Source organism: Rattus norvegicus, chromosome 1, assembly GCF_021556685.1.
Source record: "Rattus norvegicus strain SHRSP/BbbUtx chromosome 1, alternate assembly SHRSP_T2T, whole genome shotgun sequence".
NCBI lineage: Eukaryota > Metazoa > Chordata > Mammalia > Rodentia > Muridae > Rattus > Rattus norvegicus.
In genome coordinates this window covers 124,410,113-124,433,204 of record NC_141534.1, presented here as the reverse complement: position 1 = coordinate 124,433,204, position 23,092 = coordinate 124,410,113, and the positions used below count along the sequence as shown (strand labels likewise).

Below are 23,092 nucleotides of genomic sequence, written 5' to 3'. Positions count from 1 at the left end.
AATGTATAGAGAATAAGAGAGACTTGGTAACTCAGTCATAAATGCAAATTCTCTATAAAAATGTTCCCTTCATCTCTCATGATTCTTTGTGTTGGGTGAAAACATACAGCAAGTGGGAATAGAAAGAATGTAACCAAGGAACCAATATTTTTAGATATAACAGACCTAATTCACATGTGATCTCATATAGATCATGAGAGCATGCATATGGTTTCCATAGAGTAAAGTGAATTGGCTCCCATTACTGAGAGAAAGAACTAAACACAATCTACCATCTCTAACCATGAAGCTATTTCGAAAACACAAATGTTCCCAACGGAGAAATTAATTTAATATGGTGGAGTCTAACTGATTATAGAAATCACATTCATGGAAGGTTTTATTCAAAGCAGTAGACATCCAAATCAAATGAACTCAATGGTATTTTGACAAAAATTTTTTGAATCCTAATGCTGTGTCTTTCAAAATAAAAACCAATAAAATTGAACAAAAGAGAAAGTGGAAAAAAAATCAGTTTGTTCCAGCAGATTTCAAGATAAGATCATGATGTATACACATAATAAAATTTCTTTGCTGGACATAGAGAATTCAAACTTGTGCTATCCAGCAAAGTTTCCATGGTGGTTATCTTTCATAATGCTAGAAAACACTATCGAGGCTCCATTAAGAAAAAATAATGGTTTTCTTATCCTTTAATAATCCTTATATGCTACAATAATGACTGGCCTAGTAAAATGCATTAACATTTCAACTGTGTAAAGGGAATTTTGTGCTTAACAAACCAAATTATTAATTAGAAGGAGGCCAGTACTACAGGAGAGAATTCAGGAATGATACTACAAACATGATCAATAAACTTGGCTAGGGATTTTAAAGATCCTACCAGAAAACACACTAACATTGCTTTACTAAATATTAATTTTGCCAAATTCCCTTTTAAATATTTCTGTTATGCCCTTTGGCATGTGTTGCTGATTATTTCTCTAGATAACAATTCTATTACTAATTTTTTTTGTCGGCACAATGATACATATCCACACAAAGGACAGTGAATAAGCAACAGTCAGTACTCAGACACAGTTGGGGATTCTAAATGTCCCTATTCTTGGTAAAAACTAGAGGACAGGATCTAATGCCGTGGAATGTCTCTATAAATGGCCTGGCTGTTGTAAACATGGCCTCCTACAGCTAGAATTACATGTGTGCCCCTCACAAGATTGAGCAAAAATTCAAGAAAGGAAGAGGAGGGCTTCTCAATATCCCAACTCAATCTGCACACATTCTTACTGACATAGATGGCTAAAGGGGTAGCACGTGTCCTGTTTCCTTAGAAATGTGGTCACTGCTAAGGATAAACAGAACATCTTTCAGAAAAATAAAACAACAGACAACAAAAACATAGGGAGCATCCTGTTAAATAGTGAGAAATTCAATTTTTTTTATTAAAATCAGGAACGGGACAAGAAGGTTCATTCTTCCTGTCTTATTCAGCAAAGTATTAGGAGATTCCTTTGACTAAGATATTATTTTATGCATAAAAGTTTCTAAATGTGGCAGCAGAAACCTGATAATGATTAAAATTACTTTCAGCAATGTAACAGTGTGAAAAAATTAATGAAAAGCCATGTCCAGAAATAACAAATATTTTGAGGAAAAAACTATGTAAACAATGTCATTTATAAAACATTATATATAGTGTTGGGGATTTAGCTCAGTGGTAGAGTGCTTTCCTAACACGTGCAAGGCCCTGGGTTCGGTCCCCAGCTCCGAAAAAAAGAAAAGAAAAGAAAAAAAAACATTATACATAATACTGTTATATATTATATATTATATAACAACATTTTATACAAAATGTTACATATGTATTACCTATGCATATATTTGATGATGACCAATAATATCCTTCACAGAAATTAAAAAATAATGTTGTAAAATTATATGGAGACAAAAAAGATACCCTGTAATATAAACCTGATGGATTTTTCTATTTATATTTCAAATGTTATTCTGTTTCCTGGTTTCCTGGACATAAGCCCGCTATCTCATCCCCCTTCCCTCTTCTCTAAGGGTGTTCTCCTCCCCATCCACCCACTCCTGCCTTCCCCCTAACATTCCCCTACAGTGAGAGTCCACCCTTGGCAGTACCAAGGGCTTCTCCTTCCATTGGTGCCCAACAAAGCCTTCTTCTGCTACTTATGAAGTTGGAGCCATGTGTCAGTCCATGTCTCTCAGTAGTTTTAGTCCCTGGGAGCTCTGGTTTTTTGCCATGGTAGTTCTTATGGGGTTGCAAGTCCCTTATGATCTTTCAGTCCTTTATTTCCTCCAACAGGGATCCCTCAGGTGCTGCTCCAAACTCTGCCTCCATATCCCCTCCTATGAATAATTTTGTTCCCCATTTTGTGAAGCAGTGAAGAAGAAACTCACATTTTATGAGCTTTCAATTGTCTCCGATTAATGGAGTCCTCCTTTTCTCCTCCTCCCCTTTTTTCTCCTCTGTCTCCTCTTGGTTTTCTCCTTTATTTAATTTCTGTTTTTATTCATATCCCTTTTAATTTTTGGAACTTGTGAGACAGTGTCTCATTACGTAGAGTAGGTTGAGCTCAATTATGAAGATAACATTTTGTTTCTATTTCTTGAATGATATGATTAATATGTAAGTCAATATATCTTGAGTACTTTTAACTTGATTTGTAGATGTGAAAATGACGTTGCTTATTAATTACTTTTAAAAATTTTCTTTTTTTGTGAAAAAGATCAGTCACATTGGCAAGTGCCCACATATCTATCAACTGAGAGGCATAGTCAGAGAGTCTACTATGAGTTTACTTACAGCCAGAATTACATTTTAGTATTTGTTTGCAACAACAACAAAAATATATTAATAAAATTGAAATTGTAGTGGCAGAATAGTATTTCTTCTCCTTCTGTATATCTAGTGGTAAGCAGCAGGTTGCTGAATTAGCAGCTTATATCTCAAACCACAGAGAGGAAGCAGAGAGACTTCTCTCAAAACCTTCCACAAACAATCATCAACCACAAGTCAAATGGTTAAAAATTAGAAGCTAATCATTGACATCTCATTGAAACCACTGCATTCCACGCCTTGTAACCACAGTCTCACAACCAAATTATAATAAAAATATATACTATACAAATTTAAAAGACCCCATTATTTTTTCAAAGAATGAACCCTGTTTAAAACTTTAAAGTGTCGTTTGAGCCTAAAGTCAATAATTTCAATGTTATCCTGTAAAATCAAAATATAGTTACATATTATTAAGGTACAAAGAAATAAGCATATATTACTTTTTCTCTAAAATGAACTCAGGCCATCATGAGAAATATCTTACCTCCTGGGTTCTGTTGTTCCTTGTGTGTATAGCATATCGGCATTTATGATGAAAGCATCCTCTTCCTTTTGGCATCAAAGTTCAACGGGATTTAGCACATTCTTTCCCAAGGACTACATACAAGGCCGATCTCTGAGACTCATGTACCTGAGACCACAAATGAGCCCATGAGGGCTCCTTGTTTTTTGGCGTAGTCTCTGGGAACTCTGGGGAGTCTGGTGAGTTGACACTGCTTTTCTTCCTATGAGGTTCTCTTTAAATAAAATTCAGCTCAGCATTATAATGTTTCATGATATTTGTACTTTTTCATATTTAACAAAATAATTTTTCAGTTAAAAGGCAACATACAAATAAACATATATTCTAACTATGATATTCATTCTTTTAAATTAGTGTTTAATTATCACCCACCAGCTTCTACAACTGAGTATGTGTTTCATTTTTTTCTTTTATTGGATATCATTTTTATAATATTTTAAATGTCATCCTCTTCATCCATCCCTGCTTCTATGAGGGTGCTCCCTCACTCACCCACCCACTCCCTCCCAACTCCCAGCCCAGACTTTCCCCTACACTGGGGCATCTAGGACTGAGTTCCTCTTTTCCCATTGATGCCCTACAAGGCCTTCTGAGTATGTTTCTTATCCCGAAGCCATTTTCAATAGCCAAAGACTCCATAGTACTTATCAATTTTCCATGCACTATTCTTTTACTTGTTTTCCAGCCATAAATATACTCCCAATAATTTATGAAGTACTCAGATAAAACTTTTACATCAAATTAAAAAACATTTTGTGATTATTTGTAAACTGTAAACCCATTAAATTTTAAACAAACACCATTTACCTAGGGATCCTTCCCATATGCTGCCACCAAGCCCACACTATCACTGATGCCAATAAGTGCTTGCTGACAAGAGCCTGATATAGCTGTCTCTGGAGAGCCTCTGCCAGAGTTTGACCAATACAGATGTGGACGCTTTCAACCAACAGTTAGACTGAGCACTGGGACCCAATGAGGATTTAGGGGAAGGACTGAAGGATCTGAAGTGGTTTGAAACACGATAGGAAAAACCACGATAGCAGCTAGCCAGACCTCCTAGAGCTCCCAGGGACTAAACACCTAAGCAAACAGTACACAGTGAAGGACCCAGAGCTCCAAGCCGCAAATGTATCAGAGGATGGCCTTAGGTAGCATCCGTGGGAGGGGAGGCCCTTAGTTTAGTGAAGGAACAATGCCCTAGCCTAGGGGAATGCTAGGGTGGTGAGGCAGGATTGGTCTGGTGGATGTTCAAGCATGCTCACAGAAGCAGGGAGGAGAGGGGATGTCATAGGTGGCTTGTGGCGGGGAAACTGGGAAAAATAAAGAAAAATATCAAAACATTACAATAATGCAACCTTGTCAAATCTAATTTTTAAATATAAAATCCAAGATGCTTTTAAAGAGAGAGAGAGAGAGAGAGAGAGAGAGAGAGAGAGAGAGAGAGAGAGAGAGCCTTTATATATTGATATGACTAGAACAGCTCACAGCTCAATGGCTCAGTCACTTCCTAATCTTTATGGGGCTAATTCACCTCCTTCAGATATTCTCAAATTATTAAGTACTCAAATCTATATTTCACCATTGATACTTTGGACCCAGTCTGGCAGCCCTCTTGGGGTGTCTTTTTTCTGGCTCTAACATGGCAGCTATGCTCTCTAGTCCTGTATCTTTTCAGGCATGGAGTCTGTCTTCCTCCTTGCATGGGAAAACTCCCTCTATCTCCTCATTCCTCTCTTTCACTGTGACTCCTGCATTCTATAAATCAGACTTCTGTATGCCTTTCCCAGTCATTGGTTCCCTGCAATTTATTTACCAATCAGAACCAACTGGGAGCAGAGACCTTCTGTTAAGTTAAGACGTGGGGTTCTCATGCAAACAATTTTGGGGACCCAAATTAACATAATATGAGCAGCAATATGCCAAACCCACTACATAAATTAATGTATGAAACAATAAATATAGAAATAAGCAAGGTGAAAATTACTTTCAGAGTGTTTGCAATTTTACAAATCACTAGAATGATACATGTAGGACTACTATTTGTATTCTGAGATAAATTATCCTTTGTTTAAAGATTAATTTCATATATAATTCACAGCTACTTCTGTTTCATATATCATTTAATAAGTTGCATGTTACTTTATAATTACCTTTGCTAATCTTATACTACAATAGTAAGAAGATCAGAGAGAATATTTTTGTTGTTGATGCTATGCATTCATGTATGCTTGTGTGTGTGTGTTGTGTGTTTGTGTGTGTGTTGAAGAATTCTTCACATATTACATATCATTATGATTCATACAGTATTTTTGATATTTGAAGGCACTTTTAATTGGTAAAACTAAAATATATTTAGATATGATCGAACACATTAGTAATTTTAGAACTCAAGAGGATAAAGCAGAAGGATCATAAATTCAATGTTAATACAGGCTATATAAGAGCAAGAGCAGGCAGCCTAGTAAGGTCTTGAATGAATGTTAATAATGTTTCTCTATTTGACATTAATTGCCTAGAGGCTTATTGAACCACTTCCCCTAGCTCCCATAACTATATCTAGGTTCTACTATGGTGTTCATAATCCCTCCTCTGCTTCCCATGACTGGAGGATAACAGGTCCAAACCTGCACAGGTTTTGTGCCAGTAATGACATGTTTTGTGAGACCAATGGTATAATGGAGATGTTATGTTTGAAAGATGTTCAAACCTATCACACTTACTTTTTGGGACGTATTATTTACCAAATATTACCTCCTTCATGATATTCTTGGAGGAGTGATATAGTATTCTCCTGTTCATATGAGCTTTCAATAGTCCTGATGCTCAGCACTTGGACTAGTTATAACCTATGCTCTTACCTCTGATCGCTGAACAAGAAATTTCTCCAGAAAATCAGTTTCAAATTATTACATGTATACTTAAAATAATAAAGTAAAAGAACTAATGAGAGAATGATGGATGAAGAAAATAATAAAGAGAAAAGGAGGGGGAAGAAGTTAGGAGAAAGGAAGACAAAAGAAGGGATGGAGTAAGGGAAGCAGGAAGGAGAAAAAGGAAAAAAGGGGACAGAAGCATATGTAGGTCATAAAAAGGAATAATAGGATTACTAAGATAAAATACATTATATATCAAAGGTACACAAAGAAATCAATTATGTTATATAATAAAAAAACTTCTAATACATTTTAATTTGTTTTTTAACGTATTTGCATCGGGCTCAATTCTCACATCCTTGTCAATGCCTCTTACAATCTTTCCTCGAAATCCCTCTTCCTCTGAGTGAGTGGGGGATGCTCTGAGTATTCTCCCACCCTGGCAGTTCTTAAAAAAAGACATTATGAATTATAAGTGCAAATGGATGGAACTTGAGAATATCACCATGAGTGATGTAACCGAGTCTCAAATGGACATGCGGGTTATATACTATATTATAAGGAGATACTAGACCTAAAAGTGAGGTTATCCATGCTACCCTCCACAGACTCAAAGAAGTTAAAAAGAAAGAAGATCCAAACAAGATTGCTTGAATCTCACTTATAAGGGGTGAAATAGTCTTATGAGGCATATGGATGGAGAGATATAGTAGGGAGAGGTGATAATGAGTAGAATGGGGAACTGCAGGGGTGGTCATGAGATGCTACATGGTCATGAGATATTGCTACATGGTCATGAAAATGAATGAAAGTATGCAAAGGAATGTGTAGGGGAAGTGGGGGTGGGGTATCTCCATAAAGAGACAGAGACTTGGGAGAAAATAGTATCTGAAGAATCAATAGAGGTTACCATAGCTACTACTCTCAGAACTGGGGATATGGAATCTTTAGAGGCCACCTCCTGTAGCCAGACAGTAACCCCAGAAAATTTATAGAGACACCAAACAATTCTCAAAATGTTCAAGCCAATATTTATCCTGTGTACAAAAAACGTAGGCACAGGGAATGGGGCAGAGTCAGAGGGACTGACCAACAAATAACCTGACCACCTTGAGCCCCATCTGATGGTGGAAGTACAGATCCCTAACAATATTGATACTCTGTAATATTTGCAGACGGGAGGATGTTTTCTTCTGAGCATCTCTACTGACTCAGAGAGATACAGACACCCACCAAATAGTGAATGACGCTTGAGAACTATTATGGAAGAACTGGAGAAATGATTGTGGACCCCAAAGTGGATGAGAATTCCCCAAGAAGACCAACAGAGTTAAGACCCCTGTGGGCACTCCTTCTTTAAAAGGGGAACAAGAATACCCTTGGCAGGGAAGAGAGAGGCAAAGATTAAAACAGAGACTGAAGGAACACCCATTCAGAGTCTGCCCCACATGTGGCCCATGCATATACAGCCACCCAATTAGACAAGATGGATGAAGCAAAGAAGTGCAGACCGACAGGAGCCGGATGTAGATCGCTCCTGAGAGACACAGCCAGAATACAGCAAATACAGAGGCGAATACCAGCAGCAAACCACTGAACTGAGAATAGGACCCCCGTTGAAGGAATCAGAGAAAGAACTGGAAGAGCTTGAAGGGGCTCGAGACCCCGTATGTACAACAATGCCAAGCAACCAGAGCTTCCAGGGACTAAGCCACTACCTAAAGACTATACATGGACTGACCCTGGACTCTGACCTCATAGGTAGCAATGAATATCCTAGTAAGAGCACCAGTGGAAGGGGAAGCCCTGGGTCCTGCTAAGACTGAACCCCCAGTGAACTAGACTGTTGGGGGGAGGGGGACAGTGGGGGGAGGGTGGGGAGGGGAACACCGATAAGAAAGGGGAGGGGGGAAGGGGATGTTTGCCCGGAAACTGGGAAAGGGAATAACACTCGAAATGTATATAAGAAATACTCAAGTTAATAAAAAAAAAAAAAAAGAGCCCTGTGGGCTCTCAGACACTGAATTACCAACCAAAAAGCGTATGCCTGCTGAACCTAGAACTCTCTTAACTTTTATAGCAAATGTGAAGCTTGGTTTTTATATTGGTACTGAACGAGTATAAAGGGGTCTATCCCAAATGCTGTTGTTTTCATTTGAGATGCGTTCTTGAAGCTTGGGTGCTTTGTTGGGCCCCAATGGAGTGGACGGCCCTAGCCTCACAGAGACTTAACATGCCATGATGGAGGATACCCATTGGACCCCACCCTCTCAGATGATATAAAGGGTGATTGTGCGAAGGATTGTGAGAAGAGTGAGCAGGAGGCGAGCATTGAGAGGCAAGTAAACTGAACAAGTAAAAAACAAAACAAAACAAAACAAAACAAAACTCCAAGATATATCCTTTTGTCCCAAATGCATATTTCCAATCATGTTGTATTTTTACGAAGAATCAAGAGAATAAAAGTTAAGGGATTGGAGAGAGAGTTTGATAGTTGAATACTGCTACTTTTACAGAGTTCCAAGGTATTCACAATTAACTGTAAGGATTCAGAAATCAATTCTGTTATTTCTTAATATATTACTATTAATGGCAAAAAGTAATGGGATTGCATGACCTCATTTCATTACATTTTTTTCTTAATCTTTTTTATTGGAAATTTTCTTTATTGACATTTCAAATTTTATCCCCTTTCCTTGTTATCCCTCCAGACCCCTTAACCCATTCCCCACCCCCTGACTCCAAGAGGGAGCTTCCTCACCTGCCCACTCACTCTCTCCTGCCTGTCATTCCCCTATAGTGTGGCATCAATCCTTCACAGGAACAAGGTCCTCACTTCCCATTGGTTCCCAACAAGCCCCATCTTCTGGTATATATGAGGCTGTATACATAGTTTGCTCCATTTAGTGGGAGGTTTAGTCCCTGGGAGTGTGGGGTGTCTGCCTTGTTGATACTGTTGTTATTCATATGGGGTTGCAAACCCCCTCAAATATAGATAGATAGATAGATGATAGATAGATAGATAGATAGATAGATAGATAGATAGATTAGGCAAGATAAATCTGAAGAATCAGTGCATACCACAAATGGTAGCCAACAGTGGAAATTGAGAAAATAGACTAACTGAAAGACATTACTCACAATGTCGACAAATATCTGGTGATTTGCAGTGCAGGTCACCAGTTTTCCCTTCTAGGTCCCAGTTTCCCAACTCCTACAAACCAGTAGTCTGCTCAGAGGAAGAATCCCTTATTTGTACAGATTTTGACAAGTACAAACTTTTGAAAAAGACCTCGAGTGTCTGAAGAAAAGGGATATTGAAGAGGACAGTGAACCTTATTGTTTCAAAACTAATGGTAAGGATGGATTGAGGAAATATTCTTGTAACAAAGGTACAGCAAAAGTAAGTTTTGCTCAAGAACTTTGGAAGGAAAATGGGATTCAAACTAAAAGTCCCAAAGCAAGAGGTATTCCAAACATGGTTTCAGGGCAAGTGCAGGGTACACAACTGCTTAAGCTGGGGCCTTGTCTGAGAAGTGTTCATGTGGATTTAGGCAAATTTAATGTTCAAGATATCTAGTCTCTAATACTGTCTTGGCAAACTCAGTATGAAGGAAGGAGAGATAGGAGGTGGTAAGATTGGGTTAGAGGACAGAAATTAAATGAACAATGTGCATCTGATAATTAAGTAGAAAGATACTTTTGATAAAGTTCTTTCCTTGGGGAGAAAGGAATAGGAAAATTCTACAGTGGTACTAGACAGAGCAATTTATTTTTTTTATTTATTTATTTTTATTAACTTGAATATTTCTTATATACATTTCGAGTGTTATTCCCTTTCCCGGTTTCCGGGCAAACATCCCCCTCCCTCCTCCCCTTCCTTATGGGTGTTCTCCTCCCAACCCTCCCCCCATTGCCGCCCTCCCCCCATAGACTAGTTCACTGGGGGTTCAGTCTTAGCAGGACCCTGGGCTTCCCCTTCCACTGGTGCTCTTACTAGGATATTCATTGCTCATAAGCCTATTCCTCAAATTTCAAAGCCTAGCGTTATAACTGTTCCCTAGCCTTCTCTTAACAATAATTAGGAAACACCAGTCATTTTTATAGAGAATAGTAAAAATTTCTCATGACTGAAAACTGAATACCTCTTACACATGAGGTTACAGGAAATTGCATCTTTTTAAGTATATAAACAAGGATTGTTTGTCAGGAAATATCACTTGGATCTTCTTCATTGCATTTTCTAGCATCTTAAGTGAACATCATTGGTGTTTTCAAAGACCAACCAGGCTTAATTTCCTGAGACAAAATTAGAAAGACTGCTATACCAAGAGATCATGGATAGTCATTAATTCTTTTGTTACATAATCTTAATTTTAAAATCCTAGATAGATATATTTGTGATATTACCCAATGTCTGAATTTATGGTATAACAAGATGTCCGACTAGTCGTCAGATTTGCTGGCCAGAATTTTTCAAGTAGACCTGATTTCTTTTTAATTATGCTGATTGCAAATATAGATATTTAAATAGACTATTTTAGTGGTTGGGACTTTGTATTAGTGTTTGAATATATGTCTAAGGAGCAAATGTCTGCAGGGATTGAAGAAGGAAGAAGAGTGAATCTTCAGCACCAGTGTGAGTGGCTTCACAGATCATAACAAGCAGACATGTAGGAGATGTTAATTGAATTATTTCTCTGGAAGATTAGAGCATAGTTAATTTTTTGTGAGATTTGTCTAAATTATTCAAAACATCAAAATAAATTTTAAACTTTTACACCTAAATTAATTAATTAATTAATGGCCTCCTGTCAGCTGCTGTATGCTGTCGGGTGTTCTGGTGTTTGAGAGATCTCGGGGGTCCAGGTTAATTGAGACTACTAGACCCTCTACAGGGTGGTCCTCCTCCTCCTCAGCTTTTTCCAGCTTTTCCCAAATTAAACGACAGGAATCATTAGCTTCTGTCCATTGGCTGGGTATAAGTACCTGCATGTGACTTTCTCAGCTGCTTGATGGGCCTTTCAGAGGGCAGTCATGCTAGGCTCCTGTTTGTAAGCACACCCCAGCATCAGTACTAGTGTCAGGCCTTTGGGCTTCCCCTTGAACCGGATCCTACTTTGGGCCTGCTTCTGGATCTTTTTTTTTTCCTCAGGTTCCTCTCCATTTCCATCCCTGCAGTTCTTTTAGAATAAAATAATTATGGGTCAGAGTTTGACAGTGGGATAGGAACCCCATCCATCACTGGATGCCTTGTCTTTTTGCTGGAGGTGGTCTCTACCAGTTCCTCTGCACATTGTAGGGCATTTTGTTTAAGGTCCTTCCTTTGGAGTCTTGAGAGTTTCTTACATTTGAGGTCTTTGGTATATTCTGCATGATATCCCCAAACTTCGACCCCTTGAAATTGCCTGTTTCCTTTCTTTCTGTTGGACTTAGAGTTTCAGTCCTTTCTTCCACACAATACCAGATCATCTTCTCCTTTTCCTCGCCTGCCCCATGTCCCCTTTCCCTCCCCGATCAATCAAACCTCCACCTTGTTATTGTTGTCTTCCCATTCCCAGATGGGAGTGATGTGTCCTCACTTGGGCCCTTTGCTTTGCTGAACTTTCTGAATTCTGTTAACTGGATCTTGATTATTACATATTTTTTCTTTAACTAATATCAACCGATAAGTGAGAACATACCATGCATGTACTTTTGGGTCTGAGTTACCTCACTCAGGGATATATTTTTATAGTTCCATCCTTTTGCCTGTAAAAATCAGGATGTCCTCGTTCTTAATAGCTGAGTGGTATTCCACTGTGTAAAGGAACCACATTTACTGGACTCATTCTTCTTTCATGGGACACCTGTTCTGTTTTCCAGCTTCTAACTATCAAAACATGGCTCCTGTAAAAAATGTGGAACATGAGCCCCTGTAGCATGGTGCGGCCTCTTTTGGGTATATTCCAAAGAGTGGTATTGTTGCTTCTTCAGGTAGACCTATTACCAATTTTTTGAGGAACGTCTGATTGATTACCAGTGTGGTTGTACCAGGTTCCAATACCAGCAGTTGGGAGTGTTCCTCCTTCTCCACATACTTGACAACATGCACTTTCTCCTGAGGCTTTTATCTTAGTCATTCTCATTGATGTAAAGTGGAAACTCATGGTCATTTTCATTGCATTTCTCAGATCACTAAGGACTTTGTACATTTCTTTAGGTGCTTCTCAATCATTCAAGATCCCTCTGTTGTGAATTCTCTTTTTACTTCTATAACCCACTCTTTGTTTGGATATTTTTCTTTTTTCTTTTTTTGGTTAGTTTCTTGAGTTTTTTAATATATGTTTGATATGAGCCCTCTATCATATGTGGAGGTAGTGAAGATTTTGTCCTATCTATAGGTTATTTCCCTAATTTCTTTCTCAGTCAATTTATCATTTGTATACAGTAAGGCTACTGATTTATTTGAGTTAATTTTATATTTGTCAACTTTGCTGAACTTGTTTATCTGTTGGAGTAATTCTCTGGAAGAATGTTTGTGATTGATTATATATATATATATATATATATAATATCATATGCATATAATGATACCTTTATTTCTTCTTTGCAATTTTATATCCCCTTTATCTCTTTTTGTTGCCTTATTTTTCTAGCTAGCACTTTGAGTACTATATTTATTATATATCGGGAGAGTGAGCATCCTTCTCTTGTCTCCCATTATAGTGTGATTCCTTCAGGTGTCTCTCCGTTTATGTGGTGTTGGCTGTTTGTTTGTAGTAAATTGTTTTTATTTTGTTTAGGTATGGCCTTGGATTCCTGATTTATCCAATACTTTAAACATGAGAGAGTGTTATATTTTGCCAAATGCTATATCTGCATCTAAGGAGATGATCCTGTAATTTTCTTCTTTGAGTTTGTTTATATGGATTTATATGAGTTTCTTAAGTAAATTACTTAAACAGATTTTTATACATTGAACATTTCAAATGTCCTCTCCCTTCCTGGGTTCTCCAAAACGGCCCCTGCCTCTCAACCTCCCGAGTCCTGTTTCCATGAACATGATTTTCCCATGCCCTCAACTCCAGACTCACTGCCCTAGCACTGAGCCTTCACAGGACCAAGGGCCTCCCCTCCCATTGATGCCGGATAAGGCCATCCTATGCTACATAGGCAGCTGGAGCCATGGGTCCCTCCATGTATATTCTTTGGTTGGTGGTTTAGTCCTTGAGAGCTCTGCTGTGTTTGGTCAATGATATTGTGGTTTTTCCGATGGGGTTTCAAAACCCTTTAGCTTCTTCAGATCCTCCCCAACACTTCATTTGGGTCCCAGTGCTCAGTATGATGTTTGGCTGCAATTATCCGTATCTGTATTGGTAAGGCTCTGACAGAGACTCTCAGCAGATAGCTATATCATGCTCCTCTCAGGAAGCACTTCTATGCCTCAGCAATAGTATCTGCATTTGGTATATGCCTACAGGGTAGATCTCTAGGTGGGGCAATCAGTGGATGACCTTTCCTTCAGTCTCTGCTCCACTTTTTATCTCTGCCTTTCCTTTGGACAGGTGTAATTGTAGGTCAATATTGGTGAGATCAGTGGGTGGCCCTATGCCTCAATTGCAGACTGTGCCTAATCTCCAGATATGGTCTCTACTGATTCTCTCTAGAGTTTTTTAGGTATTTCAGCTAATGTCATCCCCACCGGGTCCTTGCTTTCCTGGTATCTGGGACTTTCTGTTGGCTACAACAGTTCACCATGCTACATTCCTAGAAACTTCTGCTCAATTTCCTGACCATCTGTACATCTATCCAGTCTCCTCCCATATCTGGATTCTGCCTCCCCCTTTTCCCTCCCACTCCTCTTTTCCTGCCAATTCCCTCTCACCCTCTACCTTTTATTATTATTTTATTTCCCCTTCTTAGAGGAAGCGAAGCATCTACAAATTGGTCTTCATCTTCTTGACTTTCATATGGTTTTTCAGTTGTATTGTGGGTATTCTGAGATTTTTTTTTGCTAATATCCATTTACTGGTGAGCACACACCATTTATGTTTATTTCTGACTGGGTTAGCTTACTCAGGATGATATTTACTAGTTCCATTCATTTGCCTAAGTATTTCATGAGGTTATTGTTTTTAAAGGCTGAATAGTATTCTTTGTATAAATGTACCACACTTTCTGCATACATTTCTCTCTTGGAGGGCATCTGGGTTCCAGCTTCTGGCTATTATAAATAAGGCTGTTATGAACATAGTGGAGCATGTGTCCTTGTTATATGTTGGAGCATCTTTTTAGTATGTGTCATGAATTGGTATAGCTGACTCCTCAGGTAATACTATCTCCAATTTTCTGAGTGATTTCTCTGAGTGACACACATCCTCACCAGCTTCTTCTGTCACCTGAATTTCTGGTCTAAGGCATTCTGAATTGTGTGAGGTGGAATCTCAGTGTCATTTTGATTCCATTTCCGTGAAGACTGAGAAATCCCTTGGGACAAAGGGAGGTTTTAATGATAATACAACATATTAATATAAAACTTGGCTTCCTTAAAATGTTAAACAAAATATTTTTTAAAGCTGCTGCCATCTTCAGAGGATATTTGAGACTAAGCAGTTGTGTCCACAGGTTGAGGGTTGACTACAAGAGCTCACAGATATTTAACATTTCTACTTATGTAAGAGAAAGTCCTTGAATTCTCAGACATTATAGTCTAATTGTTGTAATATATTTATTGTCAGGTAATAGCTACAACTGCCTACAATAAATAGTTGGCTGCTTGAGGAAATTACAAAAAGCAAAAAGAATGACATAATGTTTAGACAGAAATGTTAGAGTAAATTACAGGTCATTTTCACACAATTTGCAGTACACCATGTTATGAAGACTGGGGCATAATTCTTTCCTATGGTATCAAAATTTCCCTGGCTCTTAAGACTGGGTTCAGATATCAGCAAACCTCCACAACACTATCAGAAATTCCATGGAAAGTGAATTTTCAAGGAATTTCACTTTCAATTTTATTTGGTTATGATGATGTTGAGAATTAGAGTAAACATTAATTTAGGCAAGGTCCATATTTGATGGTAGAATTCTCCAAAACTATTACGGTTTTTTTTATTGGATAGGAGAAATTTGATTAAAAAGGGAAGATCTTCTTTTTGAAAAAAAACTTTAATTATTGGAATGACACTGTTAAACACATGTAGAGCATTGAACAAACACAAAGCTCTAGAGACAGATACCTGAACCCATAAGGGAAAACCGTTATAGCAGAAACGAGAAAAACAGCAACAACAAAATATTGAAATGTCCTAAAAATGACAGTTTCCTTCCTCAATCAAATTTCATCCAGAATACAGAATCTTTTATTTAGGATGTATGTATATTTCACATATAATTCTATTTTAATAAGAACCATGTTTGGATCCTGTAACAGTCTATCTGTTGTAATATATTTATTCTTTTTTTTTTTATTAACTTGAGTATTTCTTATGTACATTTCGAGTGTTATTCCCTTTCCCGGTTTCCGGGCAAACATCCCCCTCCCCCCTCCCCTTCCTTATGGGTGTTCCCCTCCAAACCCTCCCCCCATTGCCGCCCTCCCCCCATAGACTAGTTCACTGAGGGTTCAGTCTTAGCAGGACCCAGGGCTTCCCCTTCCACTGGTGCTCTTACTAGGATATTCATTGCTACCTATGGGGTCAGAGTCCAGGGTCAATCCATGTATAGTCTTTAGGTAGTGGCTTAGTCCCTGGAAGCTCTGGTTGCTTGGCATTGTTGTACTTTTGGGGTCTCGAGCCCCTTCAAGCTCTTCCAGTTCTTTCTCTGATTCCTTCAATAGGGGACCTATTCTCAGTTCAGTGGTTTGCTGCTGGCATTCGCCTCTATATTTGCTGTATTCTGGCTGTGTCTCTCAGGAGCGATCTACATCCAGCTCCTGTCGGTCTGCACTTCTTTGCTTCATCCATCTTGTCTAATTGGGTGGCTGTATATGTATGGGCCACATGTGGGGCAGGCTCTGAATGGGTGTTCCTTCAGTCTCTGTTTTAATCTTTGCCTCTCCTTCCCTGCCAAGGGTATTCTTTTTCCTCATTTAAAGAAGGAGTGAAGCATTCACATTTTGATCATCCGTCTTGAGTTTCGTTTGTTCTAGGGATCTAGGGTAATTCAAGCATTTGGGCTAATAGCCACTTATCAATGAGTACATACCATGAATGCCTTTCTGTGATTGGGTTAGCTCACTCAGGATGATATTTTCCAGTTCCAACCATTTGCCTACGAATTTCATAAACTCGTTGTTTTTGATAGCTGAGTAATATTCCATTGTGTAGATGTACCACATTTTCTGTATCCATTCCTCTGCTGAAGGGCATCTGGGTTCTTTCCATTTTCTGGCTATTATAAATAAGGCTGCGATGAACATAGTGGAGCACGTGTCTCTTTTGTATGTTGAGGCATCTTTTGGGTATATGCCCAAGAGAGGTATAGCTGGATCCTCAGGCAGTTCAATGTCCAATTTTCTGAGGAACCTCCAGACTGATTTCCAGAATGGTTTTACCAGTCTGCAATCCCACCAACAATGGAGGAGTGTTCCTATTTCTCCACATCCTCGCCAGCATCTGCTGTCACCTGAGTTTTTGATCTTAGCCAATCGCACTGGTGTGAGGTGAAATCTCAGGGTTGTTTTGATTTGCATTTCCCTTATGACTAAAGATGTTGAACATTTCTTTAGGTGTTTCTCAGCCATTCGGCATTCCTCAGCTGTGAATTCTTTGTTTAGCTCTGAACCCCATTTTTTAATAGGGTTATTTGTTTCCCTGCGGTCTAACTTCTTGAGTTCTTTGTATATTTTGGATATAAGGCCTCTATCTGTTGTAGGATTGGTAAAGATCTTTTCCCAATCTGTTGGTTGCCGTTTTGTCCTAACCACAGTGCCCTTTGCCTTACAGAAGCTTTGCAGTTTTATGAGATCCCATTTGTCGATTCTTGATCTTAGAGCATAAGCCATTGGTGTTTTGTTCAGGAAATTTTTTCCAGTGCCCATGTGTTCCAGATGCTTCCCTAGTTTTTCTTCTATTAGTTTGAGTGTGTCTGGTTTGATGTGGAGGTCCTTGATCCACTTGGACTTAAGCTTTGTACAGGGTGATAAGCATGGATCGATCTGCATTCTTCTACATGTTGCCCTCCAGTTGAACCAGCACCATTTGCTGAAAATGCTATCTTTTTTCCATTGGATGGTTTTGGCTCCTTTGTCAAAAATCAAGTGACCATAGGTGTGTGGGTTCATTTCTGGGTCTTCAATTCTATTCCATTGGTCTATCTGTCTGTCTCTGTACCAATACCGTGCAGTTTTTATCACTATTGCTCTGTAATACTGCTTGAGTTCAGGGATAGTGATTCCCCCTGAAGTCCTTTTATTGTTGAGGATAGCTTTAGCTATCCTGGGTTTTTTGTTATTCCAGATGAATTTGCAAATTGTTCTATCTAACTCTTTGAAGAATTGGATTGGTATTTTGATGGGGATTGCATTGAATCTGTAGATTGCTTTTGGTAAAATGGCCATTTTTACTATATTAATCCTGCCAATCCATGAGCATGGGAGATCTTTCCATCTTCTGAGGTCTTCTTCAATTTCTTTCCTCAGTGTCTTGAAGTTCTTATTGTACAGATCTTTTACTTGCTTGGTTAAAGTCACACCGAGGTACTTTATATTATTTGGGTCTATTATGAAGGGTGTCGTTTCCCTAATTTCTTTCTCGGCTTGTTTCTCTTTTGTATAGAGGAAGGCAACTGATTTATTTGAGTTAATTTTATACCCAGCCACTTTGCTGAAGTTGTTTATCAGCTTTAGTAGTTCTCTGGTGGAACTTTTGGGATCACTTAAATATACTATCATGTCATCTGCAAATAGTGATATTTTGACCTCTTCTTTTCCGATCTGTATCCCTTTGATCTCTTTTTGTTGTCTGATTGCTCTGGCTAGAACTTCAAGAACTATATTGAATAAGTAGGGAGAGAGTGGGCAGCCTTGTCTAGTCCCTGATTTTAGTGGGATTGCTTCAAGTTTCTCTCCATTTAGTTTAATGTTAGCAACTGGTTTGCTATATATGGCTTTTACTATGTTTAGGTATGGGCCTTGAATTCCTATTCTTTCCAGGACTTTTATCATGAAGGGGTGTTGAATTTTGTCAAATGCTTTCTCAGCATCTAATGAAATGATCATGTGGTTCTGTTCTTTCACTTTGTTTATATAATGGATCACGTTGATGGTTTTCCATATATTAAACCATCCCTGCATGCCTGGGATGAAGCCTACTTGATCCTGGTGGATGATTGTTTTGATGTGCTCTTGAATTCGGTTTGCCAGAATTTTATTGAGTATTTTTGCGTCGATATTCATAAGGGAAATTGGTCTGAAGTTCTCTTTCTTTGTTGTGTCTTTGTGTGGTTTAGGTATAAGAGTAATTGTGGGTTCGTAGAAGGAATTCGGTAGGGCTCCATCTGTTTCAATTTTGTGGAATAGTTTGGATAATATTGGTATGAGGTCTTCTATGAAGGTTAGATAGAATTCTGCACTAAACCCGTCTGGACCTGGGCTCTTTTTGGTTGGGAGAACTTTAATGACTGCTTCTATTTCTTTAGGAGTTATGGGGTTGTTTAACTGGTTTATCTGTTCCTGATTTAACTTCGATACCTGGTATCTGTCTAGGAAATTGTCCATTTCCTGAAGATTTTCAAATTTTGTTGAATATAGGTTTTTATAGTAAGATCTGATGATTTTTTGAATTTCCTCCGAATCTGTAGTTATGTCTCCCTTTTCATTTCTGATTTTGTTAATTTGGACACACTCTCTGTGTCCTCTCGTTAGTCTGGCTAAGGGTTTATCTATCTTGTTGATTTTCTCAAAGAACCAACTTTTGGTTCTGTTGATTCTTTCTATGGTCCTTTTTGTTTCTACTTGGTTGATTTCAGCTCTGAGTTTGATTATTTCCTGCCTTCTACTCCTCCTGGGTGTATTTGCTTCTTTTTGTTCTAGAGCTTTTAGGTGTGCTGTCAAGCTGCTGACATATGCTCTTTCCTGTTTCTTTCTGCAGGCACTCAGCGCTATGAGTTTTCCTCTTAGCACAGCTTTCATTGTGTCCCATAAGTTTGAGTATGTTGTATCTTCATTTTCATTAAATTCTAAAAAGTTTTTAATTTCTTTCTTTATTTCTTCCTTGACCAGGTTATCATTGAGTAGAGCATTGTTCAATTTCCACGTATATGTGGGCATTCTTCCCTTATTGTTATTGAAGACCAGTTTTAGGCCGTGGTGGTCCGATAGCACGCATGGGATTATTTCTATCTTTCTGTACCTGTTGAGGCCCGTTTTTTGACCAATTATATGGTCAATTTTGGAGAAAGTACCATGAGGAGCTGAGAAGAAGGTATATCCTTTTGCTTTAGGATAGAATGTTCTTTAAATATCCGTTAAGTCCATTTGGCTCATGACTTCTCTTAGTCTGTCTACATCACTGTTTAATTTCTGTTTCCATGATCTGTCCATTGATGAGAGTGGGGTGTTGAAATCTCCCACTATTATTGTGTGAGGTGCAATGTGTGTTTTGAGCTTTAGTAAGGTTTCTTTTACGTATGTAGGTGCCCTTGTATTTGGGGCATAGATATTTAGGATTGAAAGTTCATCTTGGTTGATTTTTCTTTTGATGAATATGAAGTGTCCTTCCTTATCTTTTTTGATGACTTTTAGTTGGAAATTGATTTTATTTGATATTAGAATGGCTACTCCAGCTTGCTTCTTCTGACCATTTGCTTGGAAAGTTGTTTTCCAGCCTTTCACTCTGAGGTAGTGTCTGTCTTTGTCTCTGAGGTGTGTTTCCTGTAGGCAGCAGAATGCAGGGTCCTCGTTGCGTATCCAGTTTGTTAATCTATGTCTTTTTATTGGGGAGTTGAGGCCATTGATATTGAGGGATATTAAGGAATAGTGATTATTGCTTCCCGTTATATTCATATTTGGATGTGAGGTTATGTTTGTGTGCTTTCATTCTCTTTGTTTTGTTGCCAAGACGATTAGTTTCTTGCTTCTTCTAGGGTATAGCTTGCCTCCTTATGTTGGGCTTTACCATTTATTATCCTTTGTAGTGCTGGATTTGTAGAAAGATATTGTGTAAATTTGGTTTTGTCATGGAATATCTTGGTTTCTCCATCAATGTTAATTGAGAGTTTTGCTGGATACAGTAACCTGGGCTGGCATTTGTGTTCTCTTAGTGTCTGTATGACATCAGTCCAGGATCTTCTGGCCTTCATAGTTTCTGGCGAGAAGTCTGGTGTGATTCTGATAGGTCTCCCTTTATATGTTACTTGACCTTTTTCCCTTACTGCTTTTAATATTCTTTCTTTATTTTGTGCGTTTGGTGTTTTGACAATTATGTGACGGGAGGTGTTTCTTTTCTGGTCCAATCTATTTGGAGTTCTGTAGGCTTCTTGTATGTCTATGGGTATCTCTTTTTTTAGGTTAGGGAAGTTTTCTTCTATGATTTTGTTGAAGATATTTACTGGTCCTTTGAGCTGGGAGTCTTCACTCTCTTCTATACCTATTATCCTTAGGTTTGATCTTCTCATTGAGTCCAGGATTTCCTGTATGTTTTGGACCAGTAGCTTTTTCCGCTTTACATTATCTTTGACAGTTGAGTCAATGATTTCTATGGAATCTTCTGCTCCTGAGATTCTCTCTTCCATCTCTTGTATTCTGTTGGTGAAGCTTGTATCTACAGCTCCTTGTCTCTTCTTTTGGTTTTCTATATCCAGGGTTGTTTCCATGTGTTCTTTCTTGATTGCTTCTATTTCCATTTTTAATTCCTTCAACTGTTTGATTGTGTTTTCCTGGAATTCTTTCAGGGATTTTTGCGATTCCTCTCTGTAGGCTTTTACTTGTTTATTAATGTTTTCCTGTGCTTCCCTAAGTGTGTTCATGTCTTTCTTGAAGTCCTCCAGCATCATGATCAAATATGATTTTGAAACTAGATCTTGCTTTTCTGGTGTGTTTGGATATTCCATGTTTGTTTTGGTGGGAGAATTGGGCTCCGATGGTGCCATGTAGTCTTGGTTTCTGTTGCTTGGGTTCCTGCGCTTGCCTCTCGACATCAGATTATCTCTAGTGTTACTTTGTTCTGCTATTTCTGACAGTGGCTAGACTGTCCTATAAGCCTGTGTGTCAGGAGTGCTGTAGACCTGTTTTCCTCTCTTTCAGTCAGTTATGGGGACAGAGTGTTCTGCTTTCGGGCGTGTAGTTTTTCCTCTCTACAGGTCTTCAGCTGTTCCTGTGGGCCTGTGTCTTGAGTTCACAAGGCAGCTTTCTTGCAGCAGAAAATTTGGTCTTACCTGTGGTCCTGAGGCTCAGGTTTGCTCGTGGGGTGCTGCCCAGGGGCTCTCTGCAGCGGCAGCAACCAGGAAGACCTGTGCTGCCCCTTCCGGGAGCTTCAGTGCACCAGGGTTCCAGATGGTCTTTGGCTTTTTCCTCTGGCGTCCGAGATGTGTGTGCAGGGAGCAGTCTCTTCTGGTTTCCCAGGCTTGTCTGCCTCTCTGAAGGTTTAGCTCTCCCTCCCACGGGATTTGGGTGCAGAGAACTGTTTATCAGGTCTGTTTCCCTCAGGTTCTGGCGGGGTCCTGCCGCTCCTGGGCCCTCCCCCACGGGAGCCCAGAGGCCTTATACAGTTTCTTCTTGGGCCAGGGATGTGGGCAGGGGTGAGCAGTGTTGGTGGTCTCTTCCGCTCTGCAGCCTCAGGAGTGCCCACCTGACCAGGCGGTTGGGTCTCTCTCTCCAATATATTTATTCTTAGATAATATTGAAACTGCCTCAGTTTCCTCACTTGATGTGGGCACATCTCATTGGTCTTTTGCTTTTGGACTCAATGATAGACCACATCAACCCTTTTTATAAAAGATGGTTTTGTGACATAGTTTGCAAAGTACTACAGAGAGCTGCTTGAACCTTTGTTTTGCAAGAACCATTTTTTCTATAAGCAAGAATCCACTTGTCTTCCTATCTGAGTATGTTTCTCATTCCTCCTGTTTTCAAGATGGTTTCTTATCACTCTGATCCTTTTTGAGCCAGCCTTCCTCAGTAGTTAGACATTTTTCATCCACTGGCCCTCCACTTACTCTTTGGCTGTAAATTATTTGCTAAGATCCAATGCTAAACTCTGATATAACCAAAATGACTTCACAAAAAGACTATATTGAAGTTTCTTTTGCTTTCTTAACAAACTGCTTTTCTGACAATATAAAAAGAGTAAGTATTAAATAAAGGACAAGTATTTTTTTGTCCTCACTGAGACGACTATCCATACACTGTAATTGGCTTAATTCTTGACGACAAATTATGTGGCACTGAAACAAGCATCTCTTATAAAATTTGTCTCTGCCTTCTGTGTTTAGATACATTTTGGCGGATATATTAAAGAACTGCAGAATTCAAAGTATGTCCTGTATTAGATATCCACATTCCATTTAAAGAATCACATCTAAATTTACGTTTAAAACAATAAAAACAGCTTACGAATCTGCTAAAAATTCCAAGAAAAAATTTTCATTTTAAAATTATGCTAAGTGGTTCGTGATTTCTGTGATCCCTCAATTAAAGCTGAACTCTTCACTTCCTTATTTAGAAAGCAAAACATAGTTTTCTGCACATTTGTAAATTTACATTTGAAAAAAACAAGACTACCGAAAAACAGGAGGACTTGTTCTACTCGTATAATTATGAATTCATTCAAACGAAAATATCCTAAACATGAAAAGTGGAAAAGCAAACGACGGTTTTGTGTTCCTGCAAGCATATTACGTTAA

General features: G+C 38.7%; 1 protein-coding gene across 3 annotated transcripts in view; it reads left to right on the top strand.

Annotated features, from left to right (window-relative positions):
- Positions 1-23,092, top strand: part of LOC134483425 (uncharacterized) — a 329,893-nt gene that overhangs the window by 240,273 nt on the left and 66,528 nt on the right. Inside the window, exon 18 of one of the 3 annotated variants that reach the window (XM_087600960.1) lies at positions 7,704-8,044. The exons of 1 other annotated variant lie outside the window; for it this stretch is intronic. The gene's annotated coding sequence lies outside the window, so the exon portion shown is untranslated. Of the gene's footprint in view, positions 1-7,440; positions 8,299-23,092 lie in introns of those variants that run through there. One more of the 3 variants, XM_087600956.1, reaches the window with a different exon arrangement.